A 5,248-nucleotide genomic window follows, 5' to 3' on the forward strand; every position below is an offset into this window, starting at 1 on the left:
TGGTAACTCTTTAAGAGCTTTCACTCTTTGCTCCATAAATTTTACCTGGAGTGGATCACATTCCACTACAACCACATTTCCACCTCTTTTCAATGCACTGACAGTTGTGGTACCAATCCCCACAAAGAGATCCATCAACCACTCTCCTTTCATAGAAAGTAGATCAATTAAATCCATCATTAAAAGCTAAGGCTTTGATATGTTTTTATGACTCCTTGTAGACCCACACGGGTGTGCTTGAACTTTTTGTTGCAAACTCTTGGTCATTCTAAAACATTTGTGCGATTTGGTTTCATATCAAAATTGTATGATCCTCTATTTTGCACACCTAGAGATGAGTAAAAACCAATGGTATCAAACTCACAAGCTCAAGAAAGACGATCAAGTTTATAACCATGGATGTTTGGCTTTTTCCTACAAAACAAAAGTTAACATCTAAGAAAAGAGCAACACATAATAATGCCTTAATGGTAGTATCAAAATTTTCAAAGGTTTTACTTACCATGCCATCATTTGACACATCATGTTTGAGTCGGTGAAGGCTTTTTGCACGACAGTAATTTGATCATGGGCATAAAAAAATACTAGTGCCCAAAAATCACAAGTAGTGACCTTGCTAAAAGTCTCTGTGACTTTTTTGTAGGCAGATACTCTGTACTTCACGTCATCATTAACTAAGTTTGGAGCACAAAAACCATAAGGAGCATCTGCAATGGCCAAAGTGCAAGGACGTGCTGTGACATAAGTGTTCATGTCTTCAACTCTCCCTTCATGAACATACCAATGAGTTGGAGACTCGTCTACATTATCAGGAATGAAAAGTGTGAGACTAGGAGTGATTTCAATGCTTTGGGGCTGTTGTCTCCTCCTCCTCTCTAGACGACAAAACGGGAAAGAAATTGCTCAAAGTCAAGAGGGGTTTGCTTGATGGCAACCCGTGGATCTTTGTTCTGAAAAAAACCAGCAGCATGTGACAGGTAAAAAAAAAGGTTTGTTAAACAAAGATGAAAGCTTAAGCACTATTAGATCTCAAAAGGTATGAGTGGATTCTAGAATCTAAAGCAAAAACAAAAAAGAAGTGCTAGAAACCAAGCCAATATTTAGTTATTAAAATCCTATTTTTTTTTAAAAATGAGGGTCATTTTAAAGATTCTATAAATTAAATCCATAAATAAAACACAAATGGAACATCCCTTTGGATTCTAGAAACCAAAGCCACATGCAAAAAATTATTAAAAAAAACGGTCTTGGGATTCTAAAAGAGCCAAAGACATCAAAAGTCATTTTCTTTCAAAGACCATGGTAATTGCACTTGAAGACATGCTACTAGAAAAGAGAAAAAGAAGGCAAGATGAACAACTCACCGTGTTACCAAATTGTTGAGATGTCAAGCTCAACGTGAGCTGACACTCACGAGGCACCTGCATGACAATTCGACATTTACATCATTGGCGGGTTTGGTAGCTAGCACCGACATATCTTCGCCAGAGATTCTACAGCTAGACTACACCAACTAGTCCACATCTACCGACTCCTCTTAGCATGTTCACATTATACACCACTTGTATATACTCTATTATGAGTGTTAGTCACTTTATCTTCTTTGTAGACCTCTTTTTTGTGTGAAGAAGAAGAAGAATTTTTAGCCTCTCACCTTGTGTGTTCTCTTATAGGGTTGTGTGTGTGTGTGTGTGTGCGTGCGCGCGCGCGCGCTTGCAAGAGCTCAAGCTCTCTCCTCCCCTGCATCTTTTCATGGTATCAGAGCCCGGTTCATACTAAGGGAGCAAGAGAAGCATAGGAAGCGGTACGAGGGTAAGAGCTTCATCTACTCTTCCCCCTTTGTGTTGGCTACTACACCCTTGTCAGGAGGCACCGGCAAACGAACTTCGATTAAGAAGCTTTCTTCATGGAAGCAAAGCTACAGAGCAACTATAACATCCTTTGGATATATTTTTTTGGGGCCGAAAACGTGTTTTGGGCATGTCCGGACCTCCGTTTTCTGTTCGCGCAGGCGTTCTCACGGGCACTACGAGTAAGTTTCGATTCTCTACAGAACTCTGTTTTTGGAACTGCATGAAGGGCGATTGGTTGTGCAGACACTAAGTGTACTGCAAGGAGGTCTCAAAGTTTCCATTGGGTGTATGTATGCAAATTGAGGTCATTGGCTATGACAGTTTGGGTGCAGTTTAGTACCACTGTAGAAAATACAATAGTTATGCAGGTCAAACAAAAGTGCTATTTTTTTGGTAAATTTGTATTGTAGAAAAGATGTCGAATGATGGAATAAACCAGATTATTGCAGAGAATCTTGACAAGAACAATTTTCATGCTTGGAGGTTTAGATTGACAAATTTCCTGATGGGAAATCACTGTCTCAAGACCCAAAAAAAAACTGATAATTTTTTTCCTGTTTCGCAACACGTTTTCAGGGTGTTCCAAAAGGAATTTTAAAAATACGAGGGAGTTGTAGTATTTTTGGAGTACAACATGTTTGCTTGAGTCATCTGTGATTTTGTCATTTATATTCTCAAAAACTAACTCGAATATGGCTCGTCATTTTCACGCTAACTTTTGTGATTTTTTGTGGTTTTGGGGCTATTTTTTACCTCGATTTTTGGGCCAAATTTTGAGGCCACTAGTCGAAGGCCAAAATGGTCGATTTTGAATTCGAATGGCTACGTCCAAAGTCGAAGAGCTCGATGTCAGCTCTCCGATGATGAGCCCTAGAGCGCCTTCATCGGATATACGGTTTAGGAGATATGGGTCTCCAAAGTTTCACGTAGTGAAACTTTAAATTCACGCCTCGTGAACTAGACTTCACAAAAAATTCGAAATTTTTTTTTACGCCTGATTTTTCACGGTTGGAATTTCTTTCACGACCGGATTTTTTCATCGGAATTTATTTCACGATTGGAATTTTCTTTCAAAATTTTTCGTCGAAATTTCTTTCATGGCTGGATTCTTTTCGCCGGAATTTCTTTCATAGCCAGAATTTATTGCACGGCCGGAATTTCTTTCACGGTCGAAATTTTTTCGCTGGAATTTTCTCAGAGCTGTAATTTTTCATCGATTTTTTTTGCTGGAATTTTCTTTCATGGGGCCGGAATTTTTTCACCAAAATTTCTCTCATGGTATGATTTTTTTACTGAAATTTTCTTTCACGAGCCGAAATTTTTTCATCGAAATTTCTTTCACGGCCCAGAATGTTTTCGTCGGATTTTCTTTTGTGGTTGGATTGTTTTTTCATTAGAATTTCTTTCATGACCGAAATTTTTTCGCCGGATTTTTTTTCGCTGGAATTTCTTTCACAGTCGGATTTTTGTTGGAATTTCTTTCTCATGGTCAAAATTTTTTTGCCGAAATTTTTCGCTATTTTTTTTTAGAGTCTAGTGGGAAATACGAATTTCCCTTTTTGGGGAGAAAATATTTTTTTATTTTTAAAAGGAAAAACCACAAAAACAAAAAATTAGTCTAAAAATTAAGCAAAAAGAATTCTTTTCAAAAACAGAAAAGAGAGCTATTCTACACCAAATCTCACACAAATCACCATCAAATCCATATCTTTTTCATGGGAAACCATTAATCAAGATAATGGGCAATGGGTTATGCGTAGATTAGAGGCAAAACAATGGAAAAAGCCAAGGGATGGCTCCCTAATAGCGGTGCCAAAAATGTTATGGCTCACCTTAACCCTCCTTGAAACACATCCAAAAAGAGATTACCTGGTGAACCGCAACTGTCGGGATCTTTCCAATGGCCGAGCTTGTAACCTTTGAGATCTCCAAGCTCTACAACTCCTTGAGAAGCAATTCCACTGTGTCTCGCGAGCGTTGTCACACCGCCGCATTACACTACGGGTTCTCGTCCCTCCTCTCACCTCACTTCACTCACACACTCTCACTAGCTTGCATTAGGGAGAGAGATTAGCAAGAGCAAGACTCAATGGCACAATGGAAGAGTATGTTGTATTATGAGAGAAATTCACTTATATTCATGGCCATAAGTGGTCACAACTTAAACTGTGGCCAGCCGGGCACTTATATTCATGGCCATAAGTGTTCACACTCACTTAACTGTGGGCCAGCCCGGCACTTTAGGCTCATAAGAGGCCTAATGCTATTACAATGACTACTCTCATAATATATCCATGAAGTACATCACTTAGGACTTCATCCTATCTTGCTACCACACGCTCTTGAAGCAGGAATCGCCATAAATACTCTGTGACACCATTACGGGTGCCCGTCCAAGTTGTAGCTTTGGACACTATGGCTTCATATCTTGAATGTATGACCCTTTGGTGTATCTATCGTGATTCCTTGATGTAAGATAATGGCGATAGCTCTTGTTAATCCTAGAATTGGGTTAACACACAACTTTTGCCATATAAGCATAGTGATGTGCCACATAACTGTCATAAGTCAACCTCTAGATAGGGTTTTTGACTCTTCCAAATCTTTGTAACTTTGCATTCATTGCTTCTATAGCCTTCTTCACACCAGGTGTCCTCATTGCTAGAGTCCCAAGTTCCTCATCAAGGCTCATCTCTGAGCCACTAGAATCTCCATCAACAAGAGAATGCCCTGTAAAAATATCAAGCATACTAAGGGGTTTAACCACTTTCTCTTTGCCTTTATGTGATGTACCAACTACATTTTCAAGACTGGTATTATGACGCAGCCTTCCACTCCATGGTCTATTAATAGAACCGCTGGATAAGAACTCTCTTGGTACACTGAATGACTGTGATTGCTGTGACTTGCATTTTGTGCAACCACATTTCCACTTACATCAGCCCCCAATATCTTTTTCAGTAGCATACCAACTACTCATCTCATCAAGGGTTGTTGCAAGATCAGGGTGTCCAATTTTATCCAGTTTATGCTAGACTGGGACTGGGACAATGCTTGGAGAGAATTTTTTTTTGGGGGGGGGGCAAGGTACTTAAAATGAGATCAAGCAAGTAATAGAAAATACGTTTGTCCTTAAATTAACCCAATATAGCTTAAATTAATATAAATTAGTCTAATTAATCAAAATTAATCAAAAATATGATGAAATGATTAACAAATGATATTTCCATACTTAGAGTGATCCAATTTATTTATCCATAGATGCACCATTACAAGTACACTAGTCCCTATAGGTTTTAGATGATTCACATCAAAAATGTAATTTTACTAATTAGATTATTAATATTTACAGGCCTTCTGATAGTCTGGAAGAATTTTGAAAAAGAGATCATTAA

Source organism: Cibotium barometz, chromosome 8, assembly GCF_041138505.1.
Source record: "Cibotium barometz isolate CiBa-2024 chromosome 8, ASM4113850v1, whole genome shotgun sequence".
NCBI lineage: Eukaryota > Viridiplantae > Streptophyta > Polypodiopsida > Cyatheales > Cibotiaceae > Cibotium > Cibotium barometz.